The sequence below is a fragment of the Microcebus murinus genome, chromosome 2, assembly GCF_040939455.1.
Source record: "Microcebus murinus isolate Inina chromosome 2, M.murinus_Inina_mat1.0, whole genome shotgun sequence".
Classification (NCBI taxonomy): domain Eukaryota; kingdom Metazoa; phylum Chordata; class Mammalia; order Primates; family Cheirogaleidae; genus Microcebus; species Microcebus murinus.
The window spans coordinates 53802612-53820584 of record NC_134105.1 but is presented as its reverse complement, the minus strand read 5'-3'; positions in this window follow the sequence as shown (position 1 = coordinate 53820584).

The window sequence follows — 17973 nt, the reverse complement described above, 5'->3', positions numbered from 1 at the left end:
AGAGCAGATGTTACGTTGCTGGGTTTGGAGGAAGGGGCCATGAGCCAGAAAATGCAAGTAGCCTCTAGAAGCTGACAAAAGCAAGGAGACAAACTTTCCCCTAGAGCCTCCTAATTCCTCCCGGAGGAACACAGCCCAGGGACCCAGTTTAGACTTTTGACCTCCAGAATTGTTAAGACAATAAAACTGTTGTTTTAAGCCACTAGGTGTGTGGCAATTTGTTACAGCAGCAACAACTAACAAACAAATTGGCCCCCCCCAAAAAAAAAAACAAATCCCAAATGTCCCATCATTTTTATGTTTTCAAATTGAGATAAGAAATTAGAGTATTTCAATTAATGAGTCTTAAATGGTATCTCATCATCTTAATTAATTATTATCCATTACTACCCTTCCTCAGTTACTAAAAGAAAATGTTCTAGCTAATTGTTTCGTCTTGCAATGTCAATTTGAAAAACCAAAAACCGTAACTTATCTCATATAAGAAATAAGTAATTTAAAACATATTCAGAACTTCATACCGGAGTTACCTGTCTTGTGTGACTGAAAGTCATTCACGCCCCGTGATCCAGAAGAGCCATTTAGAAAACGTTTGTGAGTTAAAAAAATGTGTTGAAACATGAATGTTTTCTTTTTTTAGCCAAATCATGCTATAATTGAAAAAATATCAAAAGATTCAATACTGTGAGAGTGACACATTCGGTAACCTACACTTCCTTCAACACTACTCAAAATGAAATCCTGTATTCCCTTGATCCCGACATAAAAGGGCAAAAGCTAAAGTTTACTTAAAATTCTCTCTGATCTCAAATTGCTAAGAAAAGAAAACGGAAAGGAAATGAATCGGAAAGGAAGAGGGAGAATGCTGGCTAAGTAGAGGAAGAGGAATGAAGAGAGACATAATGATCACATTCAGATTCTAAGAAAAAGGCTCATCTAAAAGTAACATCAACTTCTACTTACTCCTATACCAAACCAAAGGGAGCGAGGGAGTGGATTAAATGTCTTCACACAAGATGAACATTCCTATAGGAGAGACTATAGGGAGCAGCAGAACTAAAGGACCCCCAGCCCTACCGACATGTCTAGCTTGGATGGGCTGATGAGGAGCGTGGGATACTTAACAGTTTTCAAAAGCTAAAGAAAAGTTTTGGGTGAAACCTCCTTAGAGTTCATCATTTTTATCCCCACATTTTGCCAACCTCACCCCCACCTCTCCTCACATCCCCCCACTCCCTACAATAAGGGCAACAAGAACAAAAGAAGAAAAAATTAACATTTTTGAGCTCCTATGTAATTTATCTCATCTCATGCTCACTACTACTCTCTCAGTTGTGTAGTTTGGCTGTCCTTGTTTTGTAAATTAAAAAACTGAGCTCTAAAAAAGTTATTTGCCCCAAGTCAAGCAACTGGAAAATTGCAAGGCTGGGATTCAAATAGGCCTGTCTGTCAAATACCAGAGCCTGAATCCTTCACCATTGCTTTAATAGGTAGTTACAGTTTTTTCTTTCTTTAAAGATATAAAAAATGAGGCAAAGGGATGACACAGAATTTGCATATGTTTGTCTCCAAATCTAAATCACCTAATTCTGATTTCAGAATATCAATTATATACATGATAATGAGCTTTATATTTGGAAAGCAGAGAGTGAGTTCAGTTTTTCAGTAGCTTTATATATTGTGATTTTTACAAAATCACCCCCTAAAATTGCACATGAAAATCATACCCTTACTTGATAAAAGGATGCCCATTCTGTAACCATAAAATTGTTGTTAGAGTAAATCTCAGCATTTAGATCTATAAAGTGGGACCTACTGATTCACCCAAGGTCAGAATTAGGATTTGAAACAATGGAGTCAAAGTCTGAATGTGGAATAATTAAGTCTGTCAAGCACAACTGCACTTTTTAAACTTTTAAACATGCTCTTAAAGGAAATTTGGGGTTATATAATCTCAAAAGTTAATTTTCTTAGATCCAAGTGATTGGTGAGATTTACAGTGGGTAGAAGCCACTGACAGAAAGAACTTCACACAACCCTTTTTAACTGGAGTCTTAACATGGTGGATTCGTGTTACCTGAGGTGCCCCTCGGCCACCATGGCTACGTGCAACCCATATGATTCACAAATAAAACACAATACATATTGCTTCTTCCTAGATCCGTTTGCTTCAGACAGCCAAGCGCCAATAACAAAATCAAGGGTTCTTTTGCATTTCTTTCTTTTGGCTTAGGCATATGTTCATGTGCAAAATACACAAAAGCCTATTATGTTTTTGATTAAAGCTTCTAATTTGGGCAAGGCAAGGGCTAAACTTGGATACTGCAGAACACATCCATTTTGTTCCTACCAGTCTTTTAAAATGTGTGTTAATTTATCCAGAGCTTGTGCCACAGTAAAAATAACTTCACATGTACCTGCAATACCTCACAACTCGAGGAATATGAAAACAAAAAACTTCATGAGAGTCACATGTGTTCTGGTGAGAATACAAAAGAAGCTACTAATTAGGAAAAACAAAACCACCATCGATGGAGCAGCTGCAGTAATTTGCTGTGCCTTTCTGGCATTATGGGAAACTGAATGCATTATCACAGTCACTTTTCACAGCATAGAGAGACTTCATTAGCTTATTTTTCCCCCCATAAATTCATCCACTTTAGGCTACAGAGAAGCAGTTCGCAAACCTAAGGTTGAAATGCTGAATTTTAGAAAAAAAAATTTTTAAGTAGCCTTTAATGGATTTTGGAAATAACATTTTTGAATAATTTTCAATTAGAGTCACAAAGTATTCAGTTGCAATGTTCCCTTTCCCTTGATGAGAATTCAGGAAAGCTGCTATGTTACTTGCTGAAGTGTGGTAGGAATGTAATCTTGGTTGGCAATAAATAGAACAAGAAAATAAGGAGGGGGGTGGGACCAGGGGAGAGAAGAAAAGTTGCCAGCCAAACAGAAATACCGCGTTTATGATACAGGTCTGAGAGAAGTAAAGAAACCTAGTCAAAATTTGGCAGGACTTAGAACTACATTCCCTTGAGATGGAGATGGGACAGGGAGGAGATGGGGGCAGAGGGCTCCAGATTGGGCAGCCCTGCAGGTTCTGCCATGCTCTGGAATGACGGGTAGAAGGACCTGAGCCAAAAATGGACCATTCTATGTTCAAAGGACAAATTCGGATAAGCCCCACCCAAACCTGAGAATACAGACCTTCCCTCTCCAGACTCACCAAACTGAGTGACTTATAAGCATGAAAGTTATTCTGGTTTCAAAAGTCATTACTGTACCCAGAGAAGAAATAAGTGCTCACCCATTGCACAACACAGAAAGCTGTGTTCCCTGGGTCCCTGCTATTTTCTCAAGAAAAATGAGATCTTTGTTAAATTATAGGGTGTTGCACACATCATTTTAAATAGCAATATGTTATTTAAGACTAAAAGTGAGCTCAGGGTTGAGTTTTGCCCTCTCCCCCCTTCTCCACTGACTCCGAGGCCATGAAGGAAGCAGGCCTGGCCAGTCGGTCTTACATAGTTGGCATGGAGAAACAGGAGATGCCTTCCAACAACTACTTTCACCAAATAGTAACCGAGCATCTGCTGTGATCCTACCCAAAGAGAATGGGGCTGCAGGCTGTACATGGAATATTGTGCATGAAGCTGATTTCTGAGGCTGAATCGAATAAGCTTATCCAAAATAGGTAGCCAAACAAGGGCACCCTTGAGAGAGTATTAGGAGCTGAGATGCAAGGAAACCAAAGGTGATCTAAAAGAACTGGGCAGACCATTGTGACTGTTCATTGAATATCTGCTCTTGGTGCATTCTCATGGGTGTATCACTACCCTTTGAAGAAACTAGAATGTGGCAATAAGTCACACTATTTTTAAAAGCAATGGGCTCAAATAAGCACCTTATAATGTACAGTAATCATTTGAGCCTGTGAGGTTCACACCCACCTTCCTGGATTCCCTTTGAAAGAATCAAAGAAACATAAAAATTAGGAAAACAACCTCTGTACTAATGATGGGAATTGGGAACAGTGCCAGGAAATAAACCTTTTTTGTTGTAAGCCACTGAAATTTGGGGGGATTGTTTGTTCCAGTAGCATATTGATATGCTATTTTTCTAATTATAAAATGAATACAATAAAGGAATTTTTACAAATGTATGGAAATAGATTGGCAGTTTATACATCAAATTAATCACAGTGATTAGCTCTGGAGAAGTAAAGGGAATAGTGCTAAGGATAGTGGATAAAAGGAACTATTTCTTTCCATTAAAAAAAGGCTGGAGGCAAATATAACAACATAATAATAATTACTAAATTGGGTTGTGGGTACGTGAGTATTTGTTATATTATTCTCTGTAGTGCACTGTATTTTTAATATCTCAAAATTAAAATTAAAAATAAACACAATTACAAACATGCACTGAAGATAATTGGGGTATGTATAAAAGCACAGGGAAAATTAAAACCACCTATAATCCCACCATGAAGAGACAAAATTGTACCAACACTGTAAATATATATACCTATATAGATATATATAGACACACACATACTATTTTTATAAAATAATTTTATATAAATAGGGCCTTATTATGCAGTCTATGTTCTGCTTTCTTTCACATAACAATTAAATTTTTCTCATTATATTAACATTATTTTATAACATTATTATTTTCTTGAGGAAAAAAAATCCTACAAAGAGTTCCTAATTTCTTCCATCACCTACTCTTATCTTTCCTCTATTATTCATCAGTTTGATGTATGAAAAATATTCCATCTTCTTTATTTTGTGTTTTCTTAATGACCGGTTAGGTTATAAGTTTTGGCACGTATATATTATTAATACATTGTAATACTCTTCTATACACTTGTCACAGCCATTGGTCCTATCTACCTGGCCTATGTCTCCTTTCGGAGATATCCCTCTCCTTGCCTACATGGTCCTGATGCAACAGACACTCAAGTTGCCTTTTCCCACTCCCAATTGCATGAATGAGCACAGAGCCCAGTCGTACTCCAGGTGACAGCCTATCCTCCAGACTGCAGGGATTAACCCACAGGGAGGGCCTATGTCTCAGCCAATACCAATCAGAGAATCTCCCTGAGATCTAATTTTTGGATCCTCAAAGGTGGCAGGGGGCAGGTCATGGTTGCTTTCTTCCCCAGAGTTCATGAGTGGTAAAAATAATGTGCGACACAACTGTGAATGTCTTCCCCAGCTGCATAAAGAAGCTCATATGCATTAAGAGCCAGTGAGGCCCATATGCAAAAGGAAGAAGAATGAAGAGATGGAGAGAAAAAAAAAGTATGCACAGACTTTAAAACCCCCTCTTCTAAACACACCAAAAGCCAATGTACTCCTGAAATTCTCAGTCATGTCTTTAATTTAGATACAAATACAGATGAGAGATGCTAGAGATAGAGACACAGAAAGATAGTTGTTTGTTTTCACTGTGCAATCTTATTTGTGTGAACTTTCTTCCCATTAAGGTTTCCTTATGTGAAGGTGGGAGTCAGGCAGCAAAGGTGAATCCACATGCAGCCAGAAATATTTAGGGTATTTGCACTTACTACAACAATCACAAGGAGTTGTAACAGGTTGTTTTCAACTAGCCAATAAGTTGCTGAGCACAAGTTCAGACCAATCTCTTTTCTCCACAATCCAAGAAAATCTCTTATGGTAACATCCTTTGCACTGCATGCACAAAGCCCTTCCAAAACCCTTTTCAGATTTTCCCCTAGAGTCTAACAGCTGCTTCTGATTACTATTCACTTCATTAACATAGCCATTTTTAATTCAAATATCACTGCATGAGGAAGGGGCCCCTTTCAGGGCTTGTAGATCTGTATTCTGCATATCCCTTAGAGATCCCTTTCTCACAGGCCTGTGTGACTGTCACCCTCAAGATGTGCATGCACAGTGGTTCTAGGCCCATTTGTGAGGCAACTGAGACGGAGCCAGATACTGCTCAGTTCCAGCATCTGTTGCATTTGTTCAAATGCCAACACTGACTCAATGCCGAGAACAGTTTCTTATGGTCTCAAGATAGTAAATATTCCGCAGGTTCTTTCTGACCTTCCTATCTTGCCACGTTGTTGAGCTGAATGAACTCTGCATGCTTCCCTAAAATTAATGACTTAACACATCCCTTTTTTTCAAACAAACTTAATGCATTTAAGAAGTTCTGACTATACAAAGCCTTTTGTCTGGTTTTCTATATTAGCTTTTTTCAATACATTTTTATTTGCTTAATATTTTATTTTTTAACATTAAGAAGTTTTCAATTTTTACATTGTCAATGTTCTTTTATTTCTTTTTCCTGAGTCATTGCACCTAGAGAAAGCTTTTTGAACCCTAAATCTCATAAATATTTGCCTTTGTTTTCTTCTAATCTTTTCCATGAGCACTTTTTTCTCATTTTAATGCATCTAGAATGTGATTTTTTTAAAAGTATAAGTGTTTGTACTATTTCCATAAACTTAGCAATGGTTGGAGAGTTTAATGTGTTATAGGTAAAAGAGCCTCTAGCTTGTGTATTAACTGGCTTATATGCCCAACAGCAATAAAGCCCTTAATGTTTTGCTTGGACTTTTGGTGCAAGAGATCCCTGAAGATGTGGGACTCAGGTCAATCACTCAAACTCACTGAATTTTAGATCAGGTCTGTATCCATTCTCACCACTGCATCCAGACATTTCCTCTATTCTCAAACTGGCTAAGGCCTCACCCAGTAAGCTTGGAATGCAACTTCATTATTGATGTCACTTAGGAGTTAATTATTTTCCATAGATTTCAACTATGCTATCTATCATAGCACTCAGAGAGTGCTGCTTCTAATTGCAGAATGCTTTATTACTATCAGTGTGAATATTGAATTACTTGATTAATTTTATTTTCATATATAGAGGAAAAGGGGAATACACTACCCAGATATACAGGCTCAGGTATGGTAGTACATGTATGTATTTATGTGTGTATATACACATGCATAATTGAAGGTCTTTATGTAAATATTAAATGTAAATATCTAAGTACTAGGATGTTTGTTCCCAGTGCTTCATAAATTTTACTGTCACAGATATGGTCCTGGGAGATCCAGATTTGTCAATAAGCAAGTCTTCCTGTCCTGGACTAGATGTTGAGGGAAGCTATAAGAAGGAAAGTGACAACTGCTGTGCTACAAGAACTCACAGTAGAATAGAATAATCAGTACCAAAAAACAAGCAGAAAAAGATAAATATCAGTAACAGAAATTTCAAAATAAATATACAAATACCAACTGCAAATTAACAAGATAACAGCATCAGAATGATTTTAACAGTTTATTTCAACTCTAAGAATTGGGAACATCTCAGAATTGGGAACCTATAACTTGGCTAGGACTTTAGACCTTTATGTCTATGTATATAGGTCATGACCATCTGCTAATACTATTGCTGGTCTGGAGACATAGACTATCCAATTTCCTTAAGACTCTATGTTAATATCAAATGAGGTACAAGTTCTCAAAACTGGATAAATTATAAAATATTTTTCTCCTTTCTTCTATCTCATCTCTTTTGTCCTTGGTATATATTAATTTATGGAAAAATTTAATATTTTCATAAATATAAAATTTATTTATATAATCTATAATTAAATAGATTTTATGTTAAGCACTGAAATACAAAGTGAATAATTAAGTCCCTTCCATTGCAGAGTTCATAATTTGATGGCAGGAGACAAATAAACAAATAATTATGGCATAGTATGAAAAAATGCCATCAGTCTAGGGAAAGAAGGAAAGAAAAAGATATGAGAGGCTTCCTGGATGAAATGCTACTTGATGAAACTTAAAAGATGAACAGAATCCAGAGAGAGAGAGAGAGGGAAAGAGAAAGAGAGACAGAGAGGAGGGATGGGGAGCAAGTGCAGTTTATGGAAAAGGTTATAGGACTATCAAAATAAATAAGGATTCATTATGTTTGTATAGCTCTTTGCAGGCTTACACAGGCCTTTCTTGTTATCCACAACCACTAATAAAAATAAAATGAGATAACAGGATCTCAGTCTCCAAATTCACAATGAGTACCTCTTTAACCACTCCATCAGGGTTCTCGGAAATACAGATCATAGACACCCAGCAACTTGTATTTACTGAAAGCCAGAGCTATAGCCCCAGATAAATGAGTATTTTCTGACCCAAAGGAACCGGACTAAGTCACAAAAATACATTTGGTGTAGATTTGTCATTTTCATGCAGTATCCACTACAGTCCTGGTATTATCAACAAGAGCCATAAAGTGAGACACCGAGTAGGAAAATGTCCCAGCCCCAATCCCTGATTGAACTAATCTTATTGGTATATATATACACTGGACATTTGCTTAGGATTTTACTTATAAAGGGTATGATTACTGCTTTTAATAAAGGTTAAAAACCATTATCCCACTGTCCTATGTATTTACTGCTTCTATTTTTGGAGAGTAGTATCTAGAATACTCTTGATCTCTAATAAGATGATTAAAAATATCAAAAAAACAACAAAAGAAAAGCATATAGTCATGTACAAGGGATCCTCCATCAGACTAACAGCAGATTTCTCAATAGACCTTACAGGACAGGAGAAAATGGAATAATATATACAAAGTGCTAAAGAAAAAAAAAATTGTCAGCCAAGAAAGCTATGCCCAGAAAAGTTGTCCTTAATAAATGAAAGAGAAATAAATACTTTCCCAGATAAAGAAAAATTAAGAGAATTCATCACCACTAGACTGGCACTACAAGAAATGCTTAAGAAATTCTTATACCTGGAAGCTAAAGGACAATATCTACCATTATGAAAACACACAAAAAGATAAAACAAACTGGTAGAGAGAACACAAATAGGGAATACAAAGGACTTAAATTTTACCATGACAGAAAACCACCTAATCATAATGATAAACAATAGGAAAGACAGAAGGAAAGGATACACAAAACAACCAGAAACTAATTAACAAAATGAAAACAATAAGTCTTCACATATCAAAAATAACATTGAATGAAAATTCATTAAATTTTCCCCTTCAGTTTCTTTCATTAGTGTTTTCTACTTTTCCTAGTAGCCGTCTTTCACCTCCTTGGTTAAATTTTTCCCTAGGTGTTTTATGTTTTTATAGTTGGGATTGTTTTCCTGATTTGACAGCTAATTTCTTGTTGGTATATGTAAATGCTACTGATTTTTGTGAATTCATTGTATCCTTCAACATTACTGAACTTGTTTATCAGATCTAAGAGGTTTTTGTAGTGGAGTGTTTAGGTTTCTCTACATATAAGATTATGTCATCTGCAAAGAGGAACAATTTGACTTGCTCTTTTCCACTTTGGATGCCCTTTCTTTCTTTCTCTTGCCTTTCTCTTGATTGTTTTGGCTAAAACTTCCACTATTGTGTTGAATAGGAGTGGTGAAAATGGGCACCCTTGTAGTTCCAGTTCTAAGAAGAAATGCTTTCAGCTTTTCTTCATTCAGTATGATGTTAGTTGTGTATTTGTCATATATGGCCTTTACTATGTTGAGGTAGGTTCCGTCTATGCTGAGTATTATTTATTAAGGATTTATTATTTTTATCATGATGGGATGTCAAACTTTATCAAATACTATCTCTACATCTATTGAGATGATCATGTGGTTTTTGTCCATCCTTCTGTTGATGTCATGTATTATGGTTTTTGATTTGCTTATGTTAAACTCTCCTTGCATCTTTGGAATAAATCCTACTTGATCACCTTGTATTATCTTTTTGATGTGCTATTGGATTCAGTTTGTTAGTATTTTATTGAGACTTTTTGTATCTGTGTTCTTCAGGGATACTGGGCTGTAGGTTTCTTTTTTTATTGTGTCCTTGTCTGGTTTTGGTAATTCTGGCTTCATATAATGAGTTAGGAAGGATTCCCTCTTCTTCTGGTTTCTGGAATATTTTGAGGAGAATTTGTATTAGTTCTTCTTTCTAAACTTGGTAGAATTTGTCGTGAAGCCACCCCTTCCTGGGCTTTCCTTTTTTGGGAGAATTTTTGTTACTGATTTAATCTCATTACTCATTATTAGTTTGTTCAGGTTTTCTATTTCTTCCTGATTCAATCTTGATAGGTTGTATGTGTCCACAAAATACCATTTCCTCCAGGTTTTCCTGTTTGTTAGCATATAGTTGTTCATAATGTCTCTGATAATCTTTTGTATTTCTTTGTTATCAGTTGTAATGTCTCCTTTTCTCTGTTTTTTCCTAATTTTGTTTGAGTCTTCTCTCTTTTTTCTTGTTTAGTCTAGCTAGTGGTTTATAACTTTTCTTTATCTTTTAAAAAAACGAACTTTTCATTTTGTTTCTCTTTTCAATTTGTGATAGTCTCTATTCTGTTTAGTTGTATTCTCATCTTTATTACTTCTTTTCTTCTACTAATTGTGGGGTTTGGTTGTTCTTCCTCTTCTAAGTCCTTGATATTCATCATTAAATTTTTTTATTTAAAATCCTTTTTGATGTAGCTATTTATTGCTATAAACTTCTCTCTTAGCACTGCTTTTGCTGTATCACATAGGTTTTGGTAGGTTGTGTTTCCATTTTTATTTGTTTTAAGAAGGTTTTTTTTTTATTTTCTTCCTAATTTCTTCATTGACTCAGCGTCTTTCAGGAATATATTATTTAATATCTATTTATTTATATAGTTTTCAAAGTTCCTCTTGTTATTGATTTCTAGTTTTATTCTATTGTGGTCTGAGAAGATGCTTGATTTGATTTCAATTTTTTAAAGTTTGTTGAGACTTGTTTTGTGGCCTAATATATGGCCTATACTCGTGAAGGGGTGCCAACTGGCTGAGCCTGTCCTCAGGCCCCTCTGTGGCACACATGGGTGTAGGCTGTGGTGTGCAGGGTGGGGTAATCTCCAGTCCCCCTCCCCCCCCAGCAGCATGCTCAGGTGGGGATGGCAGCAGTGGCAGTCCGTGGGGGAGGGGTTATCCTCTGGGCACATGGAAGTACACTGCAGCTCTGCCATAAATGGGAACAAGATTGCCATCAATGTCAGCAGCCACAGGCAGGCAGCTCTCAGTCTCTGAGGAATGCAAGCTTTGGCTACCAGCAATGTCAGGGGAAATGGGTGTGGCAGTAGCACAGAGAGACTGTTCTAAGGGCACATGCAAGTGAATGGTGGCCCTGCAGCTGTGGGGGGGGGGGAAGGGACTTACAGATAGTGGCAGTGGTCCCTGGCAGATAGTTCTCAGTCTGTGGAAAATATGTCCTTCGGTCCCTGGCAGGGTCTGTGCAAATGCATGGCATCCTTGCTGTTGGGGAGAGGGAGAGGAGTCAGAATTATCATCAGTGACAGTGGCTGCCAGCAGGAGGCTCTCAGGTTTCTGGAGAGCACACATGTTGCATCCCCCTTCCAGGGCTTGTGCATGTGCACTGTGACCGTTGCTGCTGGGGGAATAGCAGTATTGCTGTTAGTGGCAGCAACCCCAGGTAGGCTGTTCTCAGATTCTGGGGAGCATGTGCTTTGGCTTCTTTTGCCCCAGGGACAGCCTCCCTGGTACAGTGTACTGCCCATTCCCCAGGGTGTAGGATGTTGTATGGACTAGACTGCTGCAGACCCTACCACACTGCTGAGTCCAGCCAACATCACACTACTGTAACCCTCCACATGCACATGGGGGGATGTCAGTGAGGCTCCAAGGATGTAGAGATGCAGCAATTGTTGAGGCCCAGGACAGGATACAATTTGGTAGAGGCTGAACTCTCAAAATGGCCCCATGCTGCAGCTGCTTTGGGTGTGTGTGAGGCCCAGGTAAACTCACTCTATGGAGCATATAATCATGTGGTCTCCAGGCAGCTCCTTATTCTAGTCTCAGGCTCCCAAATGGCCTTAGTTAAGCCTGCTGCCTTGCTTCCCTTTCCTACTCTGCCTCAGGTGTTACCTGTCCCTACTCTGTGAATTCTAGTGTTCTCTCTTAGATACTCTACTTCTCACCAGTTTGGTTATCTCTGTAGAGGAGGAGAGTGCTGGACACCTCTAGTCAGCCTTCTTGAAGCCCCTTGATGTAAAATTCTTATCAACAAAATACATTTTGCTTTTCTACACAAAATAAACATTTTATTTAAACTCCAGTGTATAATAGTAATAAATCTATTGCATAGAGAGCTACAGTAATGGAGCAGTATAGAATGGAGATCAATTTTGTACCTTAGGTCAGATTTTGTTTCAAATCCCAACTTCAAATGAGGAATCCTAGGCAAGTTAATCTTTCTGAGCCTCAATTTTTCTCTACAACAAAATGTAAACTTTATTCCTAAGGTTGCTAGAAGGAATAAATTAAATATCTGACATGGAGAAAGCACCCAATGGATAATAGATAATAAATGGCAGGAATTTTATTATTAAGTCCATTGTAGTTGAAGAATTGGAGAGTGACAGCTATTCCTTTTCTTCCTAAACCTAGAGAAAAATTTCAGTGTTAGAATGAACCATTACCAATCATTTTAGAGTCTACTCCTAAAACAAAAAGACAAATTTAACCAAGCAATAGCTTACTTTATATGTTAATATTTCACAGTTATGCTTTAATGTATCTACTTAGGCTCTATCAGTCAGAAACTCTTGACTTTCCCTGCCCTCAATCTGAAATACTTCAATAAAATGCATCCTTTTATACCTGTTTATGTCAGCATTGACTCTTCTCTAGATTATAAAATGACAGCAATAAACAGATATTGTTTCAAGTCACTCTAGCATTGAACCTTCTTAGTATATCACCATTGAAACCAATAACATGATTTGTCTTTAAAGTTCTTCTCTGGGAAAATAATTACAGCACCCAATTTCTAAGAAATAATCAATGTTCCTATAAAGCAAATTCTAAGATATTTTATCGCCTTTCATTTTCTGCCTTTCAAGTTAAGAAAACATGAAAATAAAAGGAAATAATTAGTCTGTGTGACATAGCACTCATTAAGGATACTGAGAACATGCTCCAGAGTGTAAAGAAGAAAAATTGACTCAGAGTTCAAAGACCTAGAATTTGATCCCACCTTTGTCGTTGATCAGCTTTGGTCACTTAAGCTCATTAAGCTTCAATTTTCTCATCTGTAAAATGAGAATAATAATGTGTACTTCACAGAATAATGTGAAAATTAAATGTAAAATGTCAAGTCTAATGCTTTCATGTAGGAGGCTTTCCAAAATAAATAAATAAATATAAAGAAGAAAATGCCTAAATATTCCTTGCCATTTTCTCTCCTACCTAAGTCTTAGAAAAGAAAAATTAACTCAGTCAACAAGGCATTTCCCTAGGGCTTTTTCTAGTTTTCTAACAGTTTGAGCATCAGAACTCTTTTTCAAACAAAACTTTATGTGGAAGAATAAAATTTCATATGTTAAATGGTCAGAAGCAGAGATATTTCTTTCAATCACCCACCACTCATCCATCCACCTACATCATGGTCTATATGAGGCAGGCATTGTGCTAGACACTGTGAATTCAAACAATAAGATATGGCTCCTGCTCTCAAGAAAATTGGCATATAATCATATCTAACCTCCTCTCCTAAATAAATCTGAGATGCTGATTAGTGCAAAGTGGAGGATTGTGAACAAATACACAAAAGCTGAGGTCAGACGTAAGGGTACTCAGAATGGACTGTTGGCTGCAAATCTAGCATGATATAACCCAAAGTCACAGTCTCGAGTGATATTGCTGGGAGGCAAGGAACAGCCTGAAACATCAAATGCACACGGACAGGTAGAGAACAAAAAGTGGTTCCAACAGAAAGGATCAACACTAAAGTCAAACAAGACAAAGCAAAGACAATGTCTATTCAGAGGCAGACACCAGAGAAATCTCACGTGGTGATAGTTTACTGGAGAAAGGTTATAATACAAGGGACATGTATGTTTAAGGGTTACGTAGAAAGAAGTAGTAAGTGGCTTAGAGCCAGTTTGAAGAAGATTATACAGGGAAATACAGGAAAAGATATTCAGTGAAGTAATAATATGTGAAATTTTGTAAGTATGATTCAAGGTTCAGTGAAGCAACACATTTTAGGAGAAACACTGATGATTTACAGTGCATTCAGTGGAAGGAACTGCCTGAGTAAATTGTCCATCTATAATTTCACACTAGGAATATTTTAGGCAACTGTGCTTATCATATTTGAAGAAGAGAAGGCTTAGGTGTTCTATAATAGGTATAATGGACTGAATGTTTGTGTCTCCCCCAAATTCATATGTTGAAATCCTAACCCCTAGAGTGATGTCATTAGGAAGTGGGGCCTTTGGGAGGTACTTAGGTCACGAGGTTGGAACTCTCATGAATGGGATTAGTGCCCACATAAAAGGGACTCCAGAGAACTCTCTTGTCTTTTTTCCACCATGTGAGGATACAAGGAGAAGACGGACAAGAAGTCTGCAACCCAGAAGAGAAACCTCCTCAGAACTCAACCGTATGACCTCTGATCTCAGAATTCCAGACTCCAGAAATGTGAAAAATAAATTTATGTTGTTTATAAGCCACTCAGTCTATGGTACATTGTTATAGCAGCCTACACTAAGACAATTAGTCTTAGTCTGTGAGGAACAGGGCAGCAAACATTGCCACCCTCAAGACAGGGTCAAAACTGATTACAGCTGGAAAAAAGAAAAGGGGGAAAATCTACTCTTAAAAAATGAACAGTCAATATACATAACCTAAACATTTGTACCCACATAATATGCTGAAATAAAAAAGAAAAAAAATGAATAGAACTGAGAAGTCTATTCTTTTAAGAACGAAGGACACAGTGACTGACTAGGAATGAAACTTAATTTGATCAGAGAGTACTCCCCACATTGCCCCACAGTCTAGCTAATCAACTTTGAATAGCAAAAGCAGAACACTGCTGGGAGAATGGTAGGAGGGAAACAAGATCAGGCAAAGAAAGCCTTTCTGAGTAACAACATAAAGGGACAACTTACAACTTATGGTCTAACAGATACTACTCTGAGAAATCAACTTCACCCTAAACACAAAGTTGTCACTAAAGTAATTTAAAGTCTGTGGTGCCCTGTGGGTGAAACTAGAAACATCAAACCTCAAACCCAGCCCACTTCCTGACTATATTAACTCAAAACCCCACACTAAAGACCCCTGAGTAAAAAGGGTGCACCTATTTTGAGGCATAAAAATTATTTCTCTCAATCTCTCAATCTCTACTATACAACATAAAATAATTGATTTTTAGCCAAAAAATACAAAGCATACAAAAAGGCAAGGAAAAAAAAAAAACACTCCCAAGGACCAAAATAATCATGAGTATCAGATTTGACTATGACACAAATGTTGAAATGATCTAAGATTAATATATTAATGACTCTAATGGAAAAGGTTGACAACATACAACAATCAGAAGGGAAATTTCAGCAAAGAGATGAAGACCACAAGAAAGAATCAAATAGAAAAGAAAGGAACAAAGATGAAGAACACCTTCCAGTTTATCAGCTGACTCAACATAGCTTAAGAAAGAATCAATGAATATGCAGATAGGTTACTACACAAGTAACCCATACTGAAACACAAAAAAAGGAAGATGGGGAACAGAACTAAAGAGTCAAGAGATGTGGAACAATATCAAATAGTCTAATATGCAAGTAATTGAAGTTCAGAAGGAAAGAAATCAGAGAAATAGTATGGGACAGAAAAAGATAGTTAAAGAAATAATGTCCAAGAATTTTCTAAAATTTATGACAGACAACAAACAACATATTGAAGAAGCTCAGAGATGACTACTAAACATGATTAAGCAAAAAAAAAAAAAAAAAAAAAACAGGTATGTCATATTTAAACTGCTGAAAACTAAGGCAAAGAGATATTCTTCTCTGCTAGAGAAAGAAGAAACATTATATAAAGAGGAATAAGTATTACAGTAAATTCATCATAAACCAAGCAACCCAGAACACAAAAAAGAAAGATCTTTAATGCCCTGAAAGAGAAAAAAGTGTCAATCAAGAATTCTATACCCAGCAAAAAGTCTTTTAAAAAATGAAAGAAACAAAACAAAAACTGAAGAAATTTATTCCTAGAAGCCTTCTTTATAAGAAATATTAAAGGAAATTCTCCAAGCACAATGATTATAATGTCAGACTAAAAATAGGATCTACACAAAGAAATGATGAATAGAACACTAGAAACAAAATCAAAGTAAATATTTTTCTTGCTTTTAATTGCTCTAAAAACTGTGGTTGTGTAAAACAAGTATAGTTCTGAATGTTCTTAATAGCATCTAGAATGGTGAATACTTTCCAGAAGGTTTTCAATTGCTTTCAATGTGCTTTGCCTAGATCCATCAGAGGAGTCGCTGTCTATGGCAGCTAAAACTTTATTAAATGTATTTCTTAAATAATGAGACTTGAGAGCTGAAATTACTCCTTGATGAATGGGCTGCAGAATGCATGTTGCATTAGCTGACATGAAAACACATTAATCTCCTTGTACATCTTCACCAGAGCTCTTGGGTGACTGGGTACATTATCAAAGAGCAGTAATATTTTGAAGGGAATGTTAAGGGCCCTAGGATTTTCAGAATCCTGGGTAAATAAACACTGACTTACTCTCAAAGTCACCAGCTACATTAGCCCCTAACAAGAGATTCAAGTCTGTCCTTTAAAGCTTTGAAGCCAGGTGGTAGCTTCTCCTCTCTAACTGTGAAAATCCTCAATGGCATCTTCTTCTAATACAAAGCTGTTTTGTTTACCTTGAAAATTTATTGTTTAGTGTAGCCACCTTCATAAATGATCTTAGCTATGTCTTCCAGATTACTGGCTACAGCCTCTACATGACCACTTGCTGCTTCACCTTGCACGTTTATGCTATAGAAAAGGCTTCTTTCCTTAAATCTCATGAACCAATCTCTGCTAGCTTCAATTTTTCTTCTGCAGCTTCCTTACCCTTTCTCAGCCTTCATAGAATTGAAGAGAGTTAGTGCCTCACTATGGATTAGGCTTTGATTTAAAGGAATGTTGTGGCTCTTTTGATCTATCCAGACCACTCCAATTTTCTTCATATCACCAATAAGGTTGTTTTGACTTTTTATCATTTGTGTTTTCACTGAAGTAGCACTTTTAATTTCCTTCAGAAATCTTTCCTTTGCATTCACAATTTGGCTAACTGTTTGATGCAAAGGGCTGAGCTTTCAGCCAATATCAGCTTTCAACACATCTTCTTTCCTAAACTTAATCATTTCTAGCTTTTGATTGAACTTAAGAGATGTGTGACTGTTCCTTCACTTGAACATGTAGAGGCCACTGTAGGGTTATTAATTGACCTAATTTCAATACTGCTGTGTCTCAGGTAATATGGTGGACTGAGGAGAGAGAGAGAGTCAAGGGAACCACTGGTCAGTGGAGCAGTCAGAACACACAACACATATGGATTAAGGTTTCTGTCTTATATGGGCATAGTTTCTGACACTCCAGAACAATCACAATAGTAACATCAAATATCACTGATCACAGATCACCATAACAGATATAATAATAATAATAAATTTAAAATAGTGTGAGAATTACCAAAATGTGATGCAGACACATGAAATGAGCATGTGCCATTGGAAAAATGGCAACCATATACCTGCCCAATGCAGGGTTGCCATAAATATTTAATTTTTTTTTATAAAAGTAGTATCTGCAAAGCACAGTGCAATAAAATGGGGTATGTCTGTATATGAATGTAGGATCTCAAGAGAAAGCTGAAATGCAGACTATAGCAAATGAATCTAACTGTATTACAGATGAATTATATAATTGCACAGGAACGAATGGGGAAAAAGGTGCTGAACTAAGTAATTTTGGAAAACAGTTTTATGATAGGATACTGTAAAGATAAAGACAAAGGGGACTAACTACACTCAAACACCGTCTTAAAGTAGTAAATTTGTTTCTCATCAGGGGTATGTGTTACTAATTCTCAAACTACTTACATACTAAGATTGAAT